The sequence below is a fragment of the Egretta garzetta genome, unplaced genomic scaffold, assembly GCF_000687185.1.
Source record: "Egretta garzetta isolate BGI_Z169 unplaced genomic scaffold, ASM68718v1 scaffold30, whole genome shotgun sequence".
NCBI lineage: Eukaryota > Metazoa > Chordata > Aves > Pelecaniformes > Ardeidae > Egretta > Egretta garzetta.
Window position 1 is genome coordinate 1,744,619 of NW_009258383.1, and position 27,389 is coordinate 1,772,007.

A 27,389-nucleotide genomic window follows, 5' to 3' on the forward strand; every position below is an offset into this window, starting at 1 on the left:
ACTCAAAAGAGGAAATGAATGTTCAAGGGATGTTGGCTATGTTTGGCTTGGGTCGGGTTTTGTGGATGTTCAGCAGTACAGTCGGCAATTCCCAAGCTGGCAGGCGTGGCCTGTTTTGTTCTTGCCAGCTATCCAGGTGCTTGGCCACAAATTTGTAACCACCATCTTCAAAGTTTGTGCATTACTGACATTAAAAGATAACAGGTGAAAAGCAAGAGTCCCAAACTGAGGCTTTTGGGTATGACTGAAAAGCATATGAAATTAGTGAAAAAATAGAAATATGTTTAATAAGGCATTTTCAGTCAAAAAGAGCAAATGAAATGGCACAGACTTGTTAGAGGCATGGGAATGGGGAGGGGAAGGAAGAAGAGCCATCAGCAAGCGAGAGCAAGCTGTGAAAGAGCGTGCGGCATGTTCTCATCTCGCCTGTTTGCACCTTCCCGAGCACTGCCAGTAACGCTCGCTGCTGCGGGAGTTCAAAGGCAGCTGAAAGTGCCTGGCAACCCATGGCATCAGACTTCCAGAAAACCTTCTCATTATTTCATAAGGCAATTACGTATCTTCCCTTTGTGGAGGGAAGGAAAAGGATTCCATCTGAATCCTGAAATCCTGGAATGAACACTCTGTTCACTGGTTTTAACCAACAGGTGAGAATAAGAACCATAGTTAATTATTTTATACTAGAAGGTTAATTTCCTTGTTCTCCTCCTATACACCCTCAACGAAGTGTTTGGAAATGTCACAGCTTTGTAAGAAAATCCTGGAGAAACTCAGAAGTGCTGGTGGTAGCCTCTCCCAATCCCAGGGCTGTGTTCACTCCCATCCCTTCTGTTGTCTCAGATGGACCTAGCTATCACTTCTGATGTCTGAGATCAACTAATGCTTCGGACAACACACTCTAAGGTCTTTGTCTGGAAGTATATTGCAGGTCTGAGCCAGCTCCCCTGTCCTTCTGTCTAGGAAGAAGGCCAAGGTCTGGCTAGTAGAAGGCATGAATTGCTTGTATCACTCGCCAGCATTGATCTTAGAGCAAATAATGCAAACAACAAGCCCTGGGATCACACTGTTTACTACTATGGGGTTTTCAAAGCCTTGTTTTCTGCTTGCCTTAACTGTGGAGGCATGAAGTGCAGCCAACTGTGCAGAACTAGTGCCAGTGGCTGCAAGGAGGAACAACCAACTAGCAACAGCAGGTGTTGATTTGGGGATGTTAGTGGTCAGTCAGAGGAAAAAGAAAAAAGAAAGGAGGTACAGTAAGAGTGAGATGTGTGGAAAGAAAAATAAAAGAAGAAGAAAGGGAAAGGTGGAGACAGATAATGAGCAGATGGAAAAAAAAACCAGCAGAAGAAGAAAGCAAGAAGAAAACAGAAGGCAAAGAAGATTAGGAAAGAGAAGAGGTTGTGGGTCTGGATAAACGTACCAAGAGAGATGCAGTAACTAAGCTGGGGATATATATTGGTGGCAATGGTAAGAACCTGTCCTACTTTCCCTTATGAAGACCCAAACCAGAAACCAATGAGGGTGATCTAATCACTCTGATTTTGGTCTCTGGTCCGAACCCAATCCCATTTATAACTGGTTCTGCGATACCAGTGGGTTTTCTTCAAACAGAAAAAAAAAAATTCTTCTAGCCTTTCTCACCTGTGAAAGTGCTGTTGTGGAGATGCGTCATCCCAGAGGAGTGGCAAAGAAGTGCACCTCCACATTAGCAGGGTTTGCAGAGTTCACACCCTGCTGCAATCCCACCCTTTGGGGATGTGATTCGTCCCAGACCCTACTGGGCATGCAAGCTGGGAAGGCAGAGCCACAGCTTTCCAACTCCCTCACTGCCCAGGATCTTGCCCCACTGAAGAGGACAGCAGCAGAGCCCAGGTGGTGTAAGTGCCAGGCTTTTCAAGATGTTTCATGACTAAGTCTATCCTCCATCCTGGGCACCTGCTGGAAGGCAAAGATGAACCTGACCCCAGATTTGTTACAGGGAGGAAGTAACTTGTACATGCAAAGCTTTCTTGTAAATCACAGGCTAAAAAAAAAGTCTTTTCACTTCTTTCTCACATCTTAATTTAAAAATATTAGTATTTTTATATAGAATTATTTTCTTTGCCAAAATGTTGCTGCAGCAGCAGCAATATTACTTGGTTTCTGTGGCTTACAGGCCTGTTTTTACAATTAAAAAGAAATTTAAGAGCACACTGAGAGAGGGAATATGCTTTAGATTTTTACAGTAGACCACTTTCACTTTTAAATCAAGTATGCATTATAATACAAAAAATTTAAATAATTACATAAAATATTGAGGGAAAAAATGGCCTAAAACTGAGTTTCTAACTTTTCACTGTGAAGAAACTTCTGAAGTGTCTTTTTTTCTGTTTTCTTATTTGAACTTATAAAACTTCCCATGAAGTTAAATTCCACTTTCCAAAAGCTATTTATCTGTTGAATAGTCACATTGAAAAAAGTATTGTCTCCATAAGAATGACTGATTTTCGATATCAACTGTTATGATTTTTGCTGGCAGTGTTTATCATGATATTTATTGTTTTCCTTAAAGTCCAAATTGCTGGATTATATGTTTTGAAGAGAATCCCAGCATTAAATCAGAATGAAAATGGTAAATTATCTAATCACATAGTTACATTAAAAAATTGAAAGTCTTTCAATCTGAACATTATTTAAAAGAGCATCTAATTTTATTTCTTCCTTTAAATGCCGTATTTTTAATTTATTGCTGTGAGTGAGGAGTTAAATGACTTTTTCTGAAAATTTTATATTCACTGCGTCAGTAACTAGAATCTATGAACAGGCCTGGCATAACAATTTCAGGTTTTCAGGAAATTATAACATTTTGAAAAGTGATATATAATGACTGATTGAAAATGAAATTTAACTTCAATGAAATTATATTTTAATTAAAAAATACTGCAGATAGGAAAACCTACAAAGGTTTTTTCCATGGAGAAGATCCATCCCTTCATTTCAAAATGAAATGGATCGTTTCTTTAGATCTGAGGATGCCAATGCAGAAATGAGGAGAGCCAAAAGAACTCCTAAAGTGTGGATTTCTGCTGGAACTGGACCTCCCTGCCTTGGGACCTGCAAGCCCTGGCATCTCTGATGAGACAGCTGGCACATTGCTCTGTGGCTGTGGATGCTCTAGCCTCAGAAATTAGAGACTAGAAAGGTTTCTGTCGTTGTTTCTAGAGAAGTCTTTCAAAACCAAGCCATTTCCAAGGAACATGCTGACTAACAAATGGGACATTCCCAGTAAAAAAAGTGCTTTTATATGAAATATGTGCCTGACAGCCTTAAACGTCTATGCCATTTTTGAGGTGTTTTCTACAGAAATAACCTAGAAGTTTCAGGGCAGGAAAAGAAGCTACACCCTCACCCATCCTCTACTGGTTCCCATTTTGAAAGACCACACAATTCCTAGCTCAGCGGCACAGGCAGAGCCCTGTTGTTGAACACAAGCATGGATTCAGCTTTGCCATGCAGTGCATATAGACTTCTACCAGCCTCATTCCAACACTTCTCAGAACTGTCATTTTCACATGCAAGGAAATAATTTGGATACCTATTTATGGTTTCTTGCAGTCACACGCAAGCTCACTGAGCTCCAGGCTGAGTTCCAGACTGAGATAATGTTGTGTATCCACACTAGGGCAGACCCCACTACAGACAAACAAATCCAGCTTTCCAGTGTGGTTTATATCCAGATTGAGCGCCATCTAACATAGCTACACAGATTTTCCATCTTGCAGCAGGGATAAAGTGAATTCACACCCACCTGGAAGACAGCAAGAGCAGAATTGTATCTGCTTACAATATCCAGTGTAAATACACCCCAATCATCATGAAGATGTAAGAGGTGTTTTAAGTATGAGAGCAGTCTGCTTAAAATCAAATGTGTTATTTGAAGAGGCTAATTGAGAACTTCCCCTTGCAGAAAGATACACCTAGGACATCTAGATGTTTCTTCATTACAAGTAAATAGAAATGCACTCAAATCCCCCTATAAAACATGTACAGTGCAGTGGCAAAACTGCACCTTTTAACTGCTTTAATAAATACCAGCTCCAAGTTTGTTGCTGCTATTTCAGATTTGAAATCTTGTCTGTTTTTTCCAGGTGGATCAGCTGGCTTAATTAAAGATACTGCTTTGTTCATATCCTTGACAATCACAATTAACATAACACTGCTATTATAAATATCATGCTGCCTGATGGTTTTCAGACACCTTTCAGACATCAACAAATTTGCAATGAAGTCATGCATATAGATATGAGAAGACAGCTCTCTGAAGCCAAACGATGCTATGGTAAAAGATACTTAGCTCCTTCACTCCTCTCTCAAGGTAATGCACTGTGTACATTCTTAATCTTTCTGCTTCTCTTGCTAGTTAACAATGACCTGCTGTCTTTGTGCATAAAGATTAAAACTCGAATTAAAACATTACTCAGGGACTTCACTTACCCACTATGGATTTGCTGCCCCTGGACTTGACCCACTCCCCCAGCAAAAAAATACTTACAGTGAAAAAAAAAATATCAAGCTGGGACAGGGCTGCCCATTTGGTCCCTAATACCATCTGGGAACATAATGACTCAATTCATTTTGCCCTCAGATTAATGGAGCAAGCTAAGTATTATAAGAAGCACTTTAATTCCCTCTGATGTTTTCATTATGAATTCCTTTGTGGCAGAACTCATTTGCAATAATGCATATGTAATTTTGGAAACCAAAAGGAAATCCTGTAGCCTTCAGGACATTATTAACCTGCAGAAATGCTGAGGCACACGTAAAACTCAAATATGCTAGCACCAGCAACCTCTTGAAACATTTTAAGAATGAAATTGGTAAGTAAAACTGTTACTTTGAAGCTAAAATGGCTGAATTAATAACTATTAAAACCCTAGTGGTATTAGTGACACTTAAGTAGTCTGTTCAGATGGTTTCTAAGGATTCAAAAATATACACTGGAATAATCTAAAAAAGTTCCATGAGCTTATTATCTACAGATATTTGGAAGTGAATTGCCTGCACCAGTTACAGCCTTCCTCTTTCTCTCTTATTTTTTGCATGGTCCATTGTATGTGTCTTTATGTAACAGTGTTCCTCAGCCATAAATAGGAGAGCTGGTATTTCTGTGCCAAAGCAAACAACTCAGTCATACTGACTTACGTTTCTTGTAACAACTACAGACACACTACTGTATTTTGAAGCCAATGTTATCTCATTTCATACAATGGGTCCAAGACTATTGTCTCCAGTAGCTTATGGAGTTATATAAAGCAGTCAGTGTCAGATTTCAGAAAGGATCTGCTTACTTTGAGGTGGTGGCATAACTCCTGGTTTGACTTCTTTAATTCTCTGTAATGGAATAAAATATTTTTCTGTATAAGATTCTCAGTAAATGTAACCAGGGCCATCTGCTAACCACTGGCTGCAACCTCCACCTGCTGTATGGCAGGCTGGGAAATACTAGGGACTACTTCAAGATACCAGGAGTATCACTAAGGAGTTTATTTTAGTCTGCATATCTGAACTTTTTTTTTTTAGTAAAAAAATCATTGCATATATCATCTGTTGTTTTGAACCCACAAGTTCATCTAGAAAAAGGTATCAATTGTTCTTTGGGATCAGACCCAGAATAAGCTCATAAGAATTCCTCTACTGGTTCAGAGCAAGAATCCAACTAGCCAAAGGAGATAGGTAGGGAGGAGTAAAAACAAGGAAAGCATGTAACATTCCCTTCCTAATATTCTCATAGGCTCAAACTATTTTCATGCAGGGTATTTCCTGAGCTTGACAGATCCATTGCGATTTACCTAACAGACATGCCCTCTTATCCAAGTACTTTTCCAGTCATTCTTTAAATCCACACAAGCTTCTTGTGTTCACACCGTCCTTTGCAAGTATTCACACAAAGCTGCTATCTGATGACTGGAGAATCACCTGCTTTTGCTTGGTTTGAACCCAGCTCCTACTAGTTTTTATTCCTATGTTTTGTATTGGACAGCTTAATCTCTCTCTGCCCACTCCATGCCATTCATAATTCTACAGTCTTCTATTTTACATCCCTATGTCATCTCTTTTCCAGACTGAGGAGCCCCAGCCTGCTCAAATATGAGAACCAGGCCACACAACTGATTGTCCTTGTTGCCCTTCTCTGAACCTGCATCGGTTAGAACACATCCTTTCTGAGATGAGAGGACTAGGGTGCACGCAATATTCAATACGAAGGCCAATGTGAATGTGTACAGTGGTATAATTCATCCTTGGTGTCCTATCTCCAACGGTACTAGAAGTCTGAACTGAAAATTCAAGAATCCCCTGGGAGACAAATATGAAATAATTTGTTCTTCACCTGTTGTCCTTTATTCCCAAGAAAGTTTAGCTCTCAGGAAGGAGATAAAAACAGTTTTACAGTTCCTTTCATTGCACTAGTTATATGACTGCAAATACTACTCGTACTAATAGTAAATATCTAATCTCCTTGGGAATGTTTTTAAATTCTTGACCATAAGCGTGTCCTGTAGCAATGAGTTCCACAGCTGGTTTTGTTCCTGTTAGGCAAGAAAGTATTTCCAAATACTGGCTTTAACTTTTACAGGTTGCTGTCACTGAAGGATTGCTTACTGTATGCAATGTGAATGGATTATTTTTTTGTGGGGGTAGTGGATAAAAATATAAGTACAATACTCACAAAATAAGGAAATTAAAACTAGAATTAGAGCTTTCCTAGAAATTAGTCCAATTTTTGGCATTAATAACTATTTGTAAGAGAACTTCTATGTTAGAATAAAATATTTTAGTTTCTTCCAAGTGTTGTAATTCACATTATTGTCATTTGGAACTTCTGTAAAACACAGTAGAAGTACATACTTTGCTTCTGTGTGTGTTTGTGTCTGTTAAAGACTACCTTTTATTAAAATATATGTTGAGAAATTCCTAACCTAAAACACTGCAATACAAAATCAGTTCCTGAACTGATCATAACATCAAAGTGTTTAAAAATACTCCAGGTGTAATTTTAACTAATCAGAAGATAACCTGAAATGTTCATTTTCTGATCCCTGTTTGACCTTGTACAAGTCTCACTTGCCCTCCTACTTCATATAACAAAGCATTTTTCAAAGATGTACTCACTGGGACTGGCTCTATGAGCCCAAGAATAGTCCAGAATCCTTTTCTCGGACTTCTTCAATATTCAGGAAAAGGCATTAGCAGCAGCCATCAGTGAAGGTCTTGAGAACGAGCAATGAACCTTGACAGGATTTGGTGTCAATATGCTGCTGTAAATTATTGGTATAGGAGGCTCGGATTGACTTCTGAGCTCTGCAGTTATGATTCAAAACAGGGAATATTGTGTCATTCCTGGCTTCTGAATGTCTGGTACAGCTCATTTGGTGCTTTGAATAAAGCAGTGCAGAATGCCTCAGTTCACCTGTAATGTAAATGGCTGCTAAATGCATGTGTTAGATGCTGTACTGTTTCAAAAAGAAGTCCAAAATCCTCTATAGGAAGTCAACATTGCGCATGAAACTACATTAAAATGTAAACATTAGAACAGTAGGGCAAGAGACACAAGGACAAAGGAGCAGAGCCTCACTGCATCATTTGTATTTCTGGAGTACTGGCTGTTTCAAAGACTGTTTGATGAAAAATAAACAAGACTTAGCCTCCAGAGTCTTGTGCTATTAGTCATTATCTCTACAAAGAAGATGGAATATAGTTCTGTCTAAAAAGCTGGTGTTCTAGTTCACATAAAACTTCATTTTTCTCAAAAGCTGGTTTAAATCTGACACCTACATGAAATGGAAACCTTCCGAACTTCCTGTGAACTAAAGCCCTCCTGGATCTCAGCTGCCTCAGAAAGCACAGGACCTGGAGTGACAATCAGAGCATCCCACTTCAAGTGCCGATAGGTCACCCACTTTCTTTATAGCCAGTGGTGAGAATTAGGTCCTGTAAGGCACATTTTGTGTATTTTGGGCTTGGGTGGCTCATGCTCTAAGACCTCTGCTGGCTGTAAAGGGAGCTCAGGACAAGTGACTCAGAAGTAAATATCTACTCTGCAAACATGGCCAGCTCGTAACCTGGCCAGATCCGGGCTGCATGGCAGCACACCTCGAGCCTCTTGCCTGCCTGAATTGTCACAGGAGCCTAACCTGAAGCTGCTTTGCCCAAACTTCCACCTGCAGGCTGGAGGACCAACATGATGCTTCTTGTAGGCACAGTCTGTGTCCATATCCATAAATGAAGTAGAGCACTGTGGGAACCCAGATGTTTGTACTGCTAAACAGTTAAAGTCACTCATGGCATGCTTTTGACTCTGTCTAACTGACATTTCCCCAAACAACTGCCAGGAAAATGTGACATCTACTACAAGGCAAGGACTGTTTCTGAAAGGCTTAGTGCTAGCAGTTAAGGGAGCAGTCTCTTCAGGATGAGGTAGTAAATAATCTGAGTTTGCCTTAATGCCATAAAAGGGTCCTGGGTCTCCTTAATTTACAGAATAGTCATAGCAAGCTGGATCCCCAGCCCCTGTCCTGGATTTGTTGAGGTCTCACTGAATCCATGATGCTTCCAGAGAAATATTTCAGGCTATTGACACTTATGTTTTCTGATGAAAGTTGGGTTTGTCAGATATCCTGACCATAGCCAGTGTCAGATCAGTCACTCTGATTTGGAAAAAATTATTTTCACTTTTAAATGGGAAAACTGAAATTCTTCTTACTCCTGACCCTGAAATTTCTCTTAATTCTGACTAAAGGGATCACTAATAATGATGTAGTTCAGCCTCTAGAGTTCACGCAATCCTTGGTCTTACCCAGGACAGTCAGTAGAAGTGGCCATCAGCAGACAGCTGTCCACCAGGCATGGAAATATATTACCAAATCATTTAGGATTGCTTATTAAAACCATAATTCTCAGGAAGAACTGACCCTAGCTAAACTGAAGCTGGTTCCAAAGATCAGTCTTCATTGTTTTACTTTAGTCCTTTCATTTCAAGCATCAGCTTTAAACTGCTTTATCTTAACTCTCTTTTCCACACACTGAAATTTTAGTCTAGCTTTGACCATAACAGTAGCTCATGTCAACGTCTGCTTATTATGATGTTAATTCAGGTTTAGTTCTATATCAATTAGTTCAGTCTTCAGGCATGCTGGAGCTGGACTAAAATCAGCTTTTTAAAGGTCAATGCACAGCCACACTATAACATTTATAGGGAATATTCACAGCCAATTGATTGCCTAAGTGCATGTACTTTTAGTAAATAATCCGTTTTATACTGCTTTGAGAAATGTGTGATTGACATGAATACGTCTCTTGACATATTAATCTATTGTATAAGTACAGGAAGTCACACTTGCTGGCAGTAAAATGGCTGTAATACGGATGGGGAAAATGTGCTAAAGAGAAAGCTACTGCCTGTGAGTGAAATTTAATTATTCTCCAGAAGACTCAATCCCGGCATTGTAGAAGGCGTGCAATCCCTTCTGGATACAGCTAAAAATTTTAAAGGCGATACTTTTCCCTTCTAATGGTAGAATGATTTTTATCCAACACTTCAGGCTGGCTCCATCTTTGTGTATCAATTTCCTTAATCCTTCGTTTTTTCACTGAATATTTATTAGGGAGAAAGGGAAAGGCTTTTGTTTTGAAGCAGCACTGTGTGATTATCTGTCGCTGGCCTGTTCTCCCACAGAATAATGCTCAGGAGAGAAATGGTTTGGGGGATTTAAGCTTTTACACTTCAGTCCCAGGAGGATATCTTAAGTATAAGGAAAAACTTAAAGTGAGGGGAAAACCTCTAGACTTCTATTCACTTTATGCCAGAAAATCTACTCAAGAACTTTCTTCTGTATACATGTACAATAATAAAGTTTGTAATTGGTTGCTAAACTTCAAACAACCATGTTATCTTATTAAGGCTGCATATCAAATGAAGACAGTGAAGATAGAAAGGAGAATGACAGGCCAGAGGAATAAAAGCACCTTGTCGGGGTAGCACCACTTCCAGCTGGGCATTTTACCTGTTCTGTTTTCAAGCACCAGGAAAATACTTCAACTGCAAATTATCAGTACTACAGAAAATACAATTACCCTGTGCTGATCATATTACACCAGATTTATGAACAGGCTATGATCAGAGAAATTGTTCCTCAATCAGTCTCCTCCCTGGTTACATAGGTGCATCTTCCCCTACAGCGTTATCTCTGCCTACACCAAGAGTGAAGGTTGGTTGCACTTACCCACCAGAGGGACCAGGTTTCTGGGACGTGGAGGTAAAGCACTCTCCTATGTGCAAGTCATGCAACCCAGGTACATGGTATATGACAGAAGAAATAACCCCTGTCTGCTGACAAGACCTACAGCAAAGCTCTGCACCATGCCCTATGTGGAGCCCAAGCCATGCTCTCTTCCAGAATCGAAACCAGATGACCTAATGGGAATTAGACCTGCTGTGGTTGACGGGTTTTTTTACAAGCACAACTGATTCTAATAAGTGACATTTGTTGCTAGGGCAGGAGGTTTTCACAGGATTATATTCAAAAATAAAATAGAAGATTTAGCTACCTGACAGAATCCTTTTCTGACAGAGTCAAGATTTCCATTTTGTTACTGCGCAAGCTCAGCAGAGCTCATCAGCTTTTGGTTTCTCCCACCATTGGGCAAGCATATGTCATGATCCACTGAGCACCTCAGAGTCATTTACCAGCCCCTTCTTAAATCACTTCTGTAACAGGATTTCCACTGGTGATGCAAACTACAGGATTGCAACTTCGCGTTATTAGGGCCGCCTGCTGCCTAAGAGTCCCGCCCTGGGCCAGCACAGAGGGTATTCATGTTTTCCTTCATATGTAAGTATTCACACATGATATGATAGTCCCAGAGCCATAAGGCTGAATGAAAATGGAGCGCTCTGTTACTTCCATAAGAAGAAAGCATTTCACTCAAGAAGGCATCACTTATACGAGTTGCAGAAATGCCCCAGGGATGACTCTGAAGCATCACAGAGAGTGCTTGGGGGCTGACACATGTGTGCCATCCTGGGCTGTCAGCCACTCTGCCCTCCCCCTGCCCGCCATCCCTATAGATGCTAGCAGGTCATTGGGCCTGAACCAAAATGCACGGCCCTCAGCAGCCTGTATCTGGCCAGGAGCGTCACCAAACGAGCCACAGCTCTGGGCTGCCTTACTTCTGGCCAGGCAGGAGATGCCGAGCTGTGTTTGCAGCTGAACAAGGTAAAACCGAGTGAAAGAAACACGACATGGAAAGAAACTTTCTCTAGCTGAAAGAGGGGCACACGCCCAGTGCCAGGTGAGGGACTCAGCCCGATGGCCGCTGAAAGCCTGAGGTCAGGAGTGCTATTTAGGCAGCAGTGCTCCAAAGGGAATAAGGTGTTTGCAATCTTGCCTGGGGAGTAAGGAGAATATCTAACTCTGTATCTTTCCCAAAACATGGGTCTGCGTAAGCTACTAGCTGAAGTCTCAAATAAAATACCATCTTTATTTTCTAAAAGACCTGTAATTGAACTTAGCCCAATTACTACTACTGAAGCTGTAACACACTGGTGTGCAACCTATTGACACATTTTATGCTCATTAACTTTTCTTTAATTTGGAAGATGCCTAGGGCATCTGTTCACACAAACAGGATAAATACATTGGGAAATATATAGTAAATACATACCAGAAACTACTCAATTAAATTTATTTTAAGGGAATAATGTATGTAATATTACTACATAGATTTGATTTTATTGTGTGGATGGATAAAGTGGAAAGCCACAGATATTCTCTGTTATTATTCTAATACAGCATTTTCTTTGACACTGCTAAGAAGTCCTAATGTTGCTGACTTCATTACTATAGCAGTTATTCATACCATCATACCAGCAACCACTGAGCAAGCTTGGTCCTTAAATGCACTCCTCAAAGACATGAAACAGGTAATACAAACAGTTGCACATGATCAAGCAGGTGTTCAGTATGGACTTCAATGGCAGCTCACATCTCAAGATGCAAGAAGTCTTTGATCTATATATCAAAGCACAATGGTAATGAGTGTGCTCACTGCAGTGTACCTGGGTACTTCAGGTACATTTCACTCCCCTCAATGTTGAAGCGATTAAACAGAACTTCAGCAATACTACTAATTAGCAAATTGCTGTCTCAGAGTCTCAGCATTTAACTCTTTATTTTATATTAGTTCTAAAGCATCACCAACTCTGCTCCCAAACACTGCAAGGTCTATTCATGGTCCATCCTGACACACTGCTCAGACACAGGGTCAGAAAATGGGACAATCTCTTGATGCTCCATAGTGATGTAGCTAGCACAAGCAAGGACCACTGACAAGTCTGTGGATGCTTAATGATGGTGACAAAGATGGTCAGCAGGACTACTAAGAACCGTCTTCTCTTTCATGGCTCTCAGTTCCATTGCTTAACCACATCAGTATGGCTTATCAATGCACCGTGCCTGCCAGAGAGGTTGCAGAAGGCTCTAGAGAGCAAACAAAATAGGGCCAAAACATGAGATATCACTGTCAATGTTTTTGAAAATAAAATCTGTATGCTTGCTTCACTGCAATTCTGTCTCTTATTCCAGTGGAAATTTAATTTTGCATATTGTGCAGAAGCTTACTTACACAAAAGTTGATTTGGCAAAGTTAAGTAGTCCTAAATTCCTCAGAGGCCTTGAGAATCTGCCTGAAAAAACAACATCGGTTTTTCAAGGACACTTCTTGAGAAGGATATGTATAAAAGCATTATTTATAAGATTTTCCGGTAGAACTAGTTTGACTTGCAACACCAATCAAACTGGCGTAGCATTCTTGACTTTAATCTAGGGCTGGTCTTGTGTCCTTACGAGTGCACTGCCCAGCGTGTTGCTAGACTAGTTTACTGTTCTGCAATTCCATTCACACCCAAAATAAAGAGGATTTCTTCAGTATTGGTAGTCTTCTTTTCTTCAATATTCTTCTTCACGTCTTAAATATTAATACACGCTCATCAGTTTTCAAGTTCAGAATGACTGTCCTGATGCAATGTTTTCTTTCCGATACTTTTTCCTGCTTAAGAGCATAAAGATTTGGAAGTTGCACACTCATCAGAAAGTGTTAGTGTCTCTACCACTGTTTCTTTATATCTGAAGTTTTTCTCTTGAGTTCCTTAGCCTTGCTACCTGAAACTCAAATGACACGATTCCCAATCATTGAAAAGTCCCAGGGTGTTAACAATTCTAAAGGCAGCAGTATCTGAAATGTAAGCCTCAGGATCTTTAACATGAAAAGAGCGTATGAGAGTACTGTTCTGTGAGCCTAACTTGCTCTTTTCAGTTATGTGCTGATGAAGGCTATTTCTATAGGAAGAAGGATGTGCTGTAACAGGTTAAGATTTGTAGTTACAGTGCTGTTCTCTAGATTTCAAAAGATTTGAAAGAAGAGGTTTTCTGCCTCCTGCATTTGAAACCTATACTCATTGAAACTCACTGAGATTAAAAAAATCAGCAAAAACCCATTTGTTAGTGAATAGATAACAAGTGTCAGCTACTTCCAAAGGGGAGAAAATTAATTGCAGAGGGCCTCTACTGTAAATCCTTAGCCCTGAAACAGGGCAAGAATGAAAAATTTTTTGGACTGTTTCCTGCCACTTCCAAATGCAGAACGCTGCACACTGCATGCATTCTGTATGGAGATCCTCTGCTTGAAGTCAGCAAGAGACAATAATTTCACTAGACAAATAGCTGAGTCTCCATCCAAAGATTAATGGGTGCATTGCTTCTAGAAGTCTTTGTATCCTGCATGTCCCAGAATGGCTTCTTGATATGGTTCTTATGTGTTCATATTTCCAATACCGAAAATAAACAGAGTACTTGCAATACAGTGCTACTAAGCATGAGCTTTCAAAGTTGGCTTTGTAAAGCCTAAGCCTGTTGAACGTAATACTGTAAGCTTGATTTCAGAAAAGCATTTGGGGTAATTAATTTTCAGGACAGAACTGTAGTTGGGCAAGACTAATAATGACAGCAAAAAAAACCCCACAAAGATGCAAACACAAAGCACTTCTTTTCATGCTATGAAAGTCTTCTTTCAAAATTTTAAAGTGAGGAAAAAGGTATGTCAGAAAAAAAGATGTAGCTTCTTGCAAGACACTGTCTAGAAAAATTATTTCTTTCTAGAAGGAAATCATCAGAAAGTTAGAGGCAGACCACATCTTTCTGAGGAACAGTTTGCATACCTGCACTATAAATAAAGAAAGGTAGCCAAGTATTAAATTCCTCAAAGAAGACAAATTCCTCCATAAAGTTTCATCATTCTGACTGCCTAGAGGATTAGGGCAGAAGTAGCACGTTGCAAACACATTCCTCAGATAATCTTGAATCAGTTCAAAATTTCTCTGTCTTCATTGAGGCTAAAATTTCACATCGGAATGGTAGTATTTTGTAGAGAACTACCCAAAACCTTATTTACAGTCAGTTTTATTTTTAAGGATATACCACTGACAATCAGCTCAAGGGGCCTCCAAAATTTCTACCTATTTATTTCTATTGCAATGAGGGATATATTGTGGGATAATACAATCCTTCCTGTAAGATAAAGACAATTAGAAAAATGACTGTATATCTTTTAGTCTTTAAGGGTATGCTAGCATCTAAAAAAAAATTAGGGTGCATTTTAGTCAATGGATAGTTAAACCATGAATATGAAGAGATAACATTTCAATAGGGTAGATTTCTGTGTCGTCAGCCTCTCATTCCTTTGCATTCTAGACAGGCTTCTAATGAACTAACTGGTATACCCATAAAGTATATAAAGGATTAAATGTGGTATATATTATAAAAGAGATGTTTTATTGTTTGAGGTGACTGCTGCAAACAAATCTCAGCTTTGTAAAATTCACTTTGAAATTGATTTACTGATCTCATTTTGAAAGTTGCATGAAAAATATCTGCTTATCATCTAGAAGGTGTAGCTCTAATAACAGCATATTCAACTATGGTACATCCAATATTCAAGTCCAATAAAATGAAGAGTCTGTGGAAAAAATACAGGGGAAAGCACTACAGGAAATGAGCTTAACACTTTAAGTCCCCAGTTCACACTCAAAATCTTGCAATGAAACCACAAACCCATTAAATTGTTCGAAGCAGAGGACGGCAAAAACTTCACGCCACTTGCCTGTAGAAGGTCTCTGAACAAACTAACAGCACAAGCACTCCTAGGGCTGAAATGCCAGGTTTAGAAAGTAAGAACATCATCTTCTGCATCTGGCAGATTGACAGAAGAACAGAAAAGCATTATGAGCAATATCTGTAACTGTCATTCCTGATTTAGCACTAAATGTGATTATGATGGTATGTTAAAAGAATACATCCATGCCCAAAGTCCTTGAGCAGTCATATATTGAATAAAATTGGTTGGTGAATTTTTAAGTCTGCCTCTTTGCGCCACCTTTAAGTACTGTATGAATCCTTCTATTACAATACATAAATTTTATCAATTTATTCCACAGAATTGAGAAATATATTGAATGTAGAATACAGCAGAACAGACTATCCCCTTATTCAGTGTACCATGGGAAGATTACTTCAATTTTTAAATTCACTGAAAATCATTATTATTTCCTTTATATCAATGCAGCTGTCAGTCAAAGAGGACCAAATTTCTCTGAATGACACATCAAGTCCAAAAAGAGGTTCTTAAACCACTGAAATTCTGACTGGCAAAATAATCTGCACAGGGCCTCCCATTTGTCTGGTAGTTACCAAGAAGTTAAGAATTTTTATCAGACCAGATTATCAAGGGTTCATACAAGATTATTTATGAAAAAAAAAAGTCTGATACAACTGAATAATGATTAAACAAACTGAGGGAACTGATGATTCTGCCTTTAAGGGTGTTTATTAGAAGTTGCAAGGTAACTTAGTCAGCTTTTCATTTGTGGTTTTTTTTTTAATCCAAGAAGCATGCAGGTGCTACCAGAAGTAAATTGCCAGACTGTTCTTTTTCTTCTAATTCCTTAAGGAACTACCAACTGTTTTGTTTACTGGAAAGGTCAGAGAGGAAATTAGAAGGGATAACAGTGCATAGCTGAACACTTAGTCATTAAGATGAAAGGTGATGTTAGCATTTTCACCACAGCTAAAGAGAAAAAAATGCATCTTTTTCTTATTTTGGTAAGACTAAAAATTATATGTTCTGGTGATATTGCAACACAATCCTTTTCCAATGTGCTCATCTTAACTAGGCAGCTGCATCGTCGACTGAGGGCACTGTGTTTCACCGCGTGCTGAATTTCTCTTCCGTCGGCATGTTCAAGCAAGCAGTTTTGCCTGGAGGTAAAACTACATCTAAGCAGTGGGAGACGTGATTTTGTAATCCTCCCTCACAGAAAAGTAAGACTAGTACTGGCCAAAATTGTTGGCAAATAGTAGGTCATAAAATAAATGTAGCATGATGTCAGTCTGGATAGAAGGAGCTGGAAATTGCCTTCATTCCACATTGGGAAAATAGCTTCACTTGAAGACTGTTGAGAAAAAGAGATATTTTAGAAATGTTGACTCATTTTGTTTTGACATTTCATTTAATGTCAACTTTTATTTTTATTTTGAAATGGCATTTTTCATTCCAAAGTTGCCTTTTTCTAAAGGGAAGGTTAACAAACATTTCAACTGACATCTCCAAAGATGCATTTGTTTGAGGTTCTTTCTCTAAACAGACTTCAAATTTACTTAATTTTTTTCCAACCAAAGCAAAAAGTCTATTATATGCCCAGCTTTAATTTAAAGGCTTAGAAAGCCAATGCCTGTGTAGATCTTTGAATCGTCACATCAGAAGATTATTACAAGAGCATGACACTTTGTTATTAAAAAGAAAAAAAATTCATAAAAGGAATCCTGTCCTGTCCCTCATCTTTTCCTTCCCTCCAACCCCAATAACTTTCCTCTTTTATCTCAGATCCATTTCCCAGTTCTGTTTGTAAGATCTGTCTCCAAGCAGCAGTTTGGTTGATATCTTCCTCCTCTCACAGTAAATCTATTACTTCCATTTATATTTCCTCTATTCCAAGCTCTTCTCTACCCTTACTGTCATCTCAGCCTGGTGGATGCCTGGACTCCATCTGTCCCGGACCCAGGTCAACTCCACAGCCTCTTTCTGAATGACAGTATGTCCCAGTTCAGCAAGATGTTAATGGTGAACAATGAAAATAATTAAGCAAGCCAAGCATCCATACACGTAGCTAATTAGTCTAGGAGAAGCAGGAAGCAGACAGTATGTTCTGAACAGGTTCTATTAATGAAGAATGGTTTGACAGAGGCAATTCTAATTGCACCATGGTGTGTCTAATCTAATTATGCTAATAGTTTATTTGCACTCTAAATCATCTCTGTCAGCTCAGATGCTGAAATCTGGTGATATCACACAATGCTAGTGAAATCTAATGAGAACATCTCTCTTCACTATACATTTGTTCTATCTGAGCGTGGGTGTTGCATTGCTCTGAGCACTAGGCCAGTTGAGAATTCCTTGATGAAAATGCTCTTTGGATAATCTTCCTTGGTAAAGACCAGTTCATCACAGCAAAGTGCTTGCAGGAACATATTCAAGACTCCTTGGGTAGGGAATGTTCCTAAATTGTTCCTTCTTTGGAAAGTACTACTGAGTTAACTTTGATTACTTCTAAGGCCATGACCAGAGGATTACCATCTGCATAAGGATATTCATCATTACTCTGATCATTTTTCTTATATTCTTAACACCAACTCCTAGAATAAGCCCTAGCCAAGCAGATTTCATCACTGTAGTAGATAGAGCAACCTCAGCAAGAGGATCAACACAACACCTATCGTACATCACTTATGACCAGAGGAAAGAAGGTGGATGCAATACTTGAAAGATTCCTGAAGGCAAATGATGCTGACGGACAATTAGGGAAGGTAACACAAGAGCCTGAAAAGCTATGATCCATACGAGTGGTTTACTGCAGGATATTACAAACTGCTAGGCAAAAGTTATTCAGAAAGTTTGAGAGTATCCTGATTCATAAAAAATAATCAAGGAAAAAGGGAGGACAGTTTCTTGACAATAAACCAGAAAGTCAGACTGGACAGTGGGAGATGACTAGCTGCCATGTAACAGAAGGTCATGCCAATCTCAGCCATTACAGGTGGACTGTTACCAATTATATAAAAAGCACTTACCTTCATATTGCACTTAAAAGATCTAATTTTGAAATCAGTGTTGTCAAGAAGTAAAAATAATAACAAAACCAAAGTCCTTCAGCACATCATAAGGGGCAGGAAGATATAATGCAGCTCAAAGGTAAAATAAATGACAGCAATTGCAGTACTGCAGCATTCTGTTCAATTCACACATACTCAGAATTGCATAGCTAAAAGGTGTCATGTCACACTACAACAGCCAACACTGAAACATCCCAGAAACTCCTAAGAAATGTAGACAGACAGCTAAGAAACTCCAGATGAGAGAGATCCCAAAGGCATGTCCAGTCCTGGCAGCTTTATGAGGCTTAGAGAGCTTCAGCTGCCCACACATACATGCCTGAGAGGCCATTTGAGGGGCTTTAGTGTATTCCAACTGGTCTCCAGCTGCTGCTTGAGGTGGATGTGGATATCCCATACACCTGTATCACAGCGGTCAATCCCCTGTGGAGGTGACCCCGGCATGCTACACTAGGCACCTATGTGAACAATGAATGTAAAGCCTCATAACAAGATGAAGGTCCCAGAAGGGCTAAAATGGTTGAAATGACCAGGAAAGACTCCTTTAGAAGCTGCCTCTCCATCACTCTTCAAGGGAAGAAGAATGTACAGAAAATATTTCCATTTCTGAAGTGAGTGAAAGAACACCAAGACTAGAGGAATCAGTTGAGTTACGGTCCCGAGGTGCCTGCAGAGAAGCTGCACATTCACAGAAAATCAGACTGATGAATATTTCACTGTAGATGGAAGCTCTGCTTTTGAGGTAGGAATGGAGAACAATACCAATGTCTTAATAACTTTAAGAAGCATCTTTATGTCAACAGTGTAAAGAGCTCTGAAATTATATTCTTGTGGAGACGCAATTTAATTTGCTGTTCATCTTGCACCATCAACTTCTACCATTGACTGCCCTGTCTGTAGCAAGCCCTGTCTGCCTATCAAGCAGCTGCCCAGTCCCATCTGTCTTCCTGCCTCATACCTTCTGTGGTTAGTAGTGTCAGCTACCAGGAATCTGGCTGATCCTTCTAAAAAACTACTGCCTGAGAGAGAATAGCCAAGAAATGTTGCACAAGCCCTGAAGGCTGTTGGGTCCCAGAAGCCTCCCCCACACCCAGCTGAATAGGAAGGGCTCCTGTATTTGGACAGTGGGAAAAAATTACAGTGGCAAGATACCTGTAGCCTAAATGCTTAAAAGATTCAAACTTCTATTATAACCATGACTTAACTGATCAGAATTTTGCAAATTCCCAGTAATTGATTTTTTTTCATTCATTTCTGTGAGAAGCCCCAGATGATCACTACTTATTGTGTCAAAGACCAGGTTGTTTGAGATGTACAGTGGACCAGGTACACATTTTGAATTCCATCTTCTAACTCAAATTACATGGAAACAGAAAGCAAGTCACCCTTCAAGATGAAATTCTTAATGAGCAGATTAACTGCTGCCATACAGATGAGAAAATTCAAAAGCCAAACTTTGCTTATAGACAGGCATTCAGTGATAGGATGGAAAACATTCAGAAACAAAATCCCCCAGGTAGAGCCTAGCAGACATATTCCATTAAAAAAAAAAAAAAAAAAAAAAAAAAAAAAAAAAAAAAGACAGAAAAGAAAAAACAGCTAGGCTAGAAAAAAAACAGGTAAACAAGAATCCTTTGTATCCTCTGAGGAGGACGTAGCAAGAGGGGAATCATTCTCTTCTCACTGCAGACTTTGTCTGTGATAAATTTTTTTTTCCTGATTCTCTAAAAAGTTTGACATACACTTCCCAATAACTCTGCTGTAATTTAAAAAAAGAAGCCATTTCCTAGCTTTATATATATATATACACACACTAATGTGTGCAGGGATGCATACATGTGTATTTATACAGTTCCACCTCCTTAGTTTTGTTACATCTGCTTTTCACTGGGATAGCCATTAACCTCACCTTGAAAACTTGGGTGTCTGGAGGAGTCAGTAAGCATTTGAGCTTCCCTGTTCAAGAAAGATGAGGAGCTCCTAGAAAGAATTCAGAGGAGAGCAACAAGGATGATAAAGGGACTGGAGCATCTCCACTATAAGGAAAGGCTGAGAGAGTTGGGCTTGTTCAGCCTGAAGAAGAGAAGACTGAGAGGGGACCTCATCAACACATACAAATATCTTAAGGGTGGATGTCACGAGGATGGAGCCAGACTCTTTGCAGTGGTGTCCGGCGACAGGACAAGGGCCAGTGGGCACAAACTGAAACATAAGAGGTTTCAGCTGAATATGAGGAAGAACTTCTTTACTTTAAGGGCGACAGAGCACTGGAAGAGGCTGCCCAGGGGGGCTGTTGAGTCTCCTTCTCTGGAGATATTCAAAGCCCGCCTGGACAATGTCCTGTGCAACCTGCTCTAGGTGAACCTGCTTTAGCAGGAGGGTTGGACCAGATGATCTCTGGAGGTCCCTTCCAACCCTTGCCATTCTGTGATTTTGCTTAGAAGAATGGACCATTCAAAGGTTTGACTATTCCACCCTGCACCAAGACTGTATATAGAGAGAGGTCTTCAAAATCTTTGCTGCCCAGATTGCACCTTCTTACAGAAGGTATTCTAGACTTGGGAAAAAATGGCAATGGAAGAGGCATAAGAAAACTCTTCTGTGTTTAGATCCCAGATTTATTTATCTGTGTACCTTCTTTCCTTATCTCTGCATGGACACCTAAAACTAACAAGCTGAGTAGATCTGATTTAAAAAAAAAAAAAAAGGGGGAATTCGCATGAGGGGAAAACTCTCTGGCCTCTCCTGACTCTCACGACAGAGCCAACACTCATAAGTTCATATGAAATTTGGTGGCAGAGAAACAAAATATATTTTGCAGATTTAGGCCTTGATTCTGCAAACAAGTACAGCTATTTAACTTGGCTCAGAGAAATAAATGTAACTGCAAGTGAGTTTAAAGGTAAATGTGCTCACATATTTGCAGGACTGAAGTTTCACTTTCATCCTTATCAGTGCTAGTCCAAACTTTTCTTCCACTGTTTGGTTTTGATTTTCCTCCTCTAACACAGATGGGGCAAATATCAGAAGCTCTCTAGGAAGAGCTTTCTTTCTGAACATCTAGGACTGCTATAGCTGTTTGAAAAAAATCTGTTAATTTCTGATAAGCCTGAGGTCTTGTTTGGAAGTTATTTACATCAGTTGCTTTAACACTTTTCTCATTCATATAAAAGATTTCAGTGATAATGCTGCCTCTGTTTAAAGCTGATTGACAGTGGATGAGATCCACATTTTGCTTACTTATAATTTCACTAATTAATTTTATTTCAGTTTAAAATAGCTCAGCTTTTTCACAGAACACTTCTCCACGTTAGTAACATTTTCTAGCCATTGTATTGAGAATCATTAAAGCCTTCTTGCTGTGGAGAAGGCACTTGAAAGATAGCGAAGGGAAAACTGTCCTTAGCATAAAGGACATGCATTTTTTTTTTCTCATGCAAAAATTCACCCAAATTTTCATAATCTAACCCCCCCTTCCCCCCCCCCAAAAAAAAATCAATGTTTGTACAGTCTTAATAAGACTAGGTAGGTAAACTTCATCAGCTTCTTCTTCTACAGGTTCCACCTCATTAACACATCTCTTTCTCTGTCATGCATTTCACCAGCGAATTCATGAGTTTTACTTCACAAAGACTCCAAGACATACAAGGAAATCTAATAAAAACTGTCCATTAAGAAGTTCCAGAGTCAAGGCAAGACTCTCATTTTTCCCCAGTAGCCACAATATATACTACTATACTATTTTTCCAAAGTATTCCCTGTAGGCGACAAGACAAATTCATGTTGTATAATAGTCTTCTGCTTCCAGAATACATTATGTACTGCAAGAGATAGAAGATGTATGGAATGAAAAGGAAAAACAGGTTAAGGGAGTAAAATAGTGTCCTAGGTAACTCCATTCTACCCAGATGCCTACTACAGATGCCAAGTAGTTATTTGTCATAAAAAATTTGGTTGACCACTGTCTTCCTCAGATTTTTAAGGCTCATTCTTTAGACACTTGACATCTGGCTTGCAGAAGTGTTGAACGCTAACTATTGCAGCTGAAATTAATGATAACTAAGTTTCTGAAATATATATTTTTTTTTAAATGCTAAATGCCCTGGAGGAAAAAAAAACAACAACAAAACAACACACAACCAACCACCCAGGTCACAAAAATCTACGTCATTTCTGAAGCAGTCCACAACGTATTAGTTTTATTGTTTCAGTAACAATAAGAAAACATAAGCATGGATTTTGGAAATTTCAAGGGAAGTAATACAAGTCATGAAGACTACAGTGAAGTTCAGAACATGAAAATTATACTTTAAATAATTACTTTGGAGGTATCAGAAAATTAATTCAAGGTCATTGGTCTTTTAACCGTTTGTTGTAGGGACTGGTAGAAATGAGTTTAGGGGAATGAATGACTCCAACAACATGAGTCAGTAATCTCAGGCCTATTGAAACCCATCTGTTGCAAACAGACTTGAGAGTGAAAAAACTCACTCACCCACCCAACAAATATTGATTTGTTGAGGAGCTGGACCCCAATGCTTTTGTGGCAAAAACACTGAACCTCTACCACTTCGCTTCAAGAGAACTCAGTTATCTGAAGCAATAATAAGTTATTTTCTCCCTTTGTGGAATAGCCACCAGAAAGCAATATGTCACACTGCTTCATAAAAAAGGAGAAAATACGCCACACCATCCTAAAAGTATCGCTGTAAACTGAAAAGTTCAGTTGGTCAAGAGTATGACAAATGCAATTTCATTTTTAAAAAATTATCAGTTTTTTCCACAGGAAATTTTTTTATTTATTTTCTCCCCTGTTTCAGTCAGGGCGAGAAAGACAAACGCATTTCTTTCAGGTTTACCTAAATCTAAATATTTCAGTCATCAAACGGAACTGGGGTACTATTTGTCTACTTTAATACACTACCCATTTTTCTAGGGAATAAAATCCTCAAGTTTTGATCCAGCAGAGCTGTTTTCCTCCTGATGCAATTGGAATGGGGGAAAAAAATTGAATCCTTAAAAGTAATTGAATACTTAGACACAAGTATTTTTGAGAAAACATGCCCTTATTTGTGAAAAAAAGTTTATCTGTCATAGAGTAGTATCATTTAGTCTACTGGAATTTTATAATTTGTTTTTATGTTTGAGGGACAAAGATTTCTTTGTTGGTGCTTTATTTAACCAAGTATTAACAATATCACTTAATAGAAATGCTAATTAGTTTATTAGTTATGATTTAATGTAACAAATAGCATGCTATTATTTATCTCTTCCTGTAATTATAGGACATATTGCTTTCTACTGTAGGCATACTGTCAACACAAAAAATACTCACCACACACCAAAAATAAAGTATTTGACCAGCACAAGACAGGTCTGGTTTTCTTGGTATTTTAATTACCAATATTTTATGAAAAGTCCACCTTTGGCAACTTGGACTTTCCAAGTTCATCTTATAAATCATTCCCTTGATGGAAATTATTCAGAGACCTACCTGACACAACACGAACAGCCTAATGCTCAGCTCTTATAGACCAGTATGGTGCAGAGCTGAGGACCACGCCTGCCTAGCAAGAAACCTGAAGAGTGTGACAGTATGTTTCTCTAACACTGTCTCTCCCTATCCCCTCTTTGTACAACACTATTTTATTACTATTTATTAGCAAACTAGCAGCATAAACGTGTTCCTTTTTCCTCTTTACCAGTAACATTTTTATTTACTGCAGGAGTACAGATGAAAAAAGTAGTGTAAGAAAATTTAACTTTCATTTCAATGAGTGGCACAGCAGAGCTCTGCAAATGGCTGTGTCCACCTAGAAGATGAGTTTTCCATTCCAGATCAATATTATTCCCTTTTTTAAATGCAATAAAAGGAGAGCAGAGAAAAGCATGTATTTCTACAAACACTGCCACTGAAAGTACATGGTTTCCTATGGATTTAGATCTTGCAAAATTTTACATCTCAGAGGGTATCTATGCTGGAAGACAAGTGAGCTCCAAGTTTTGCACTGAAAACTTGGTCCCTTAGTGCATACATTCACTACCTCTTAGTTTCATGTTAGGGTGTGACATCAGCTCATAGCATCTCTTGGATACACCTGGGATTGTAGATACCATTATGCTTCACTGCTCTTGGCATCTACAGGAGTGCATGTTACTGCTGTGTGACCCTCATCAGGTCTTTCATCCAGGATTTTCTGGAATCCTGTAACCTGAGTGCTCATACTGCAACCCATCCCTCAGCTGAGCCACTTCTAGAGACTTCCTTCTCCCCCAGATACCCATTTTCACAAAGCTTTGAAAGCTTAATTACCTTTCAGGCTTCTACCTTTTTGCAAAATTTGGCTGAAATATTTGGGAAGGGGCAGCTGCTGGTGAGTGGGAAAGCGGGAAAAAAGAGGAAGGTACTGGCTACATCCACACAGATGAAAAGTGCACTTTAAAAAAAAATCTAAACCAAACAAAAAATTCCAGCTAAGTTCTACCCATAATACATTACATAAAAGCTGCAATGTGTATGCCAAAGAAGTGAACATGCTTTACCATATATTATCAGATAGCATGCAGAAACAAACAGATGCATTATTCATGACAAACTGCAATGATTAATGTGTCTCCAAATTCATATTGCTTTTTCTTATAGGTGTAAAGATATTAGTTTGTTTAAATGCATGAAGTGTAGCTTCACAAAGTTGACTAAATAATTTTAAATAACTCTTCGACATTGGAAGAGTCAAAATTTCCCCTCAGAATGGCTCCACGCTGAACCCATAAAAGTTTGCTGAACTAAACCAACAGACAACACTGTTTACACGCTCCTGAAAGACATAGTGGGTGATTAAATTCCTACACTTATTTTCAGGCACAGGCATAGAAGATGTTATTTAAACTACCAGCCATTATGGTTTTGTTTCACCTATAATACATAATTATGTTCTTATTATAGGGTACCGCAGACAAAAGAAACAATGCAAAAATGGACCAGGGCATAGACACTATCTGAGGCTTTTGGATACTATCAGGGCATTATGACAATAAGCACCTTAGTGTAAAAACATAAATCTTCTAGTGCCCTTTTAACCTCATTAAACGGCTTTCCCCAAGACCACAATCATGTAATGCCCAAGATGTAGCCCTTCTTTGAAATACACGATTTTATTATATCAGTCTGGGATTAGCTGATGTTTCTCCACATTGTGAACACCTAGTGTCTTCAAATATACATTCTACCTCTGCTAACCAAGGCAAACACACACACATGTACCTTAAAACTTCCAAATATATATCCACAACCTTAATTCAAAAACAATGTTTATTTTCTTTATCCATAGCAATCTTTTTTCCATTGGACATTCATATTAAATCACATAAAATGCAAGGGCACCAGTTTGCAATGCTGTTAAGCTAACTTCTAGCTCAGGGCTTCTAAATATGTTCCAGGCACCAACCTTACAGTTTTGTCTTTTTCATTTCTGAACTCAAGGAAAATATACGGTCCAATTCCACATAAACTGGATCCCAGCTGTCACAAAGATGTACCACATTTCAAATTATAGTGGGATGTTTATTGGCCTTGCAGTTCTGGGGATTAACTTGTGGTTTAGCTCTGTTTTCACATACACTGAAAGTCCAGAGAGCACTGACATTAACACAATTTGGATTTGAGCAGAGAGAGATAAATCTCCCAATAAAGTACAAAAACCAGTGAAGGCAGCATGACTCCTGTGAGCAGCTGCAACATCTGTATTTTGCTTTCAGTAGGTGGCTTTTTTGTCTCTTCAGCATACTTTCTACAAGCTCGAAGCCTTCAGATCATTGTCATGCCACAAAAATTATTATTATTCTAGCTGAAACATGCAGCCTCAAAAGATGCACCAGGACTTTTGCAATAGTCATTGTTAATCAATGGTTTACAGATTATTAGAGGTTCCTCTGCCTATCACAGCAAGCACTTCTTATTTAGATACCCCCAATTTAAAGTGTTCAATGTGAGCAATATTTACCTCTTCTTCCTCTGTATTGAATATAAAAACTGAAACCTGTGCCTGAAATAGTTTCTGCCTTTTTTTTTTAAAGTGTCACTGTGTGCTATGCCAGACACATCTCCTGAAACTTGCATTTCAATTCCCCATTGCCTTCCCCTACAATCCTTTAACTCGCCAGCTTTCTCCCTCTCAAACATAACTAAAGAAAAAAAACTTCCTTCCCATCTCCAGCCCCCCCAGCAGCAATGCAACTGATAGATGCCAAAGAAAAGTGTTTTCCTCTTTCCAAAGATGAATAAAAAGACACAACTGATACTTACCTGTTCTCTGAGCCTTCATCGATTAAAGCTAAACTCTTGCTAAAAAAAAAAATGTTTCCTTAAGAAAAATATACAAAATCTAAGCTAGTTCTAAAATATATCCTTAAATAAATAAGAAGTATTTAAATGAGGCCATTATCTAAACTGCACTAAATACAGTCTCCTGCATGAAGAGCCCCAGTAAATGTGAAGCTGGTCCTGCTATACTCTCACTCAGAAAGTTTTCTCAATCACCGGTTAACTGAAGCTGCTCTGCGTTTAACAATCTGTTACTGTTTTAGTGAAATCTGCTAAGATAAGACTGCTTGAGTGCTGTCTTCTGAAACTTTCCCAAAAAGCCCATGTAAGATTACTACCATGAACTGCTTATCAGGCTTTATCTTAAATCCGTACAGAAACTAAAGCCACAATAAGAGCTCTTGGGAAAAATTTATCATCAAAACATAGCTTCATCAGAATTTGCAAGCTAGCTGAAATCCAGATACTTCCTGGCACCATGCTTAGATTTACAGAAATCTGCCAAAAGCCTAGAAAATTGGGTGGGTTTCCACTGACAGATGGCTTAGTGTCGTCTCAGGTGATAAAAATCTGCAAAGGCTTACGGGTAGCCAAGATTCCCAGCTTCATTTGCTCCAGACAAGGACTCTCTACACTTCTAATTTTCTTTTCAAACTGAAGTAGCATTGGTGTTTGCAACCTCAGTCTCCATGAAGTGGACTTAAGCAGTGCCCATCATGTGACACACCAGTGTTCAAAGCAAGATGTCAACCTTTATTTACACCCACAGTCTCTCCGCCCCCCCCCCCCCCCCCCCCCCCGTCACACCC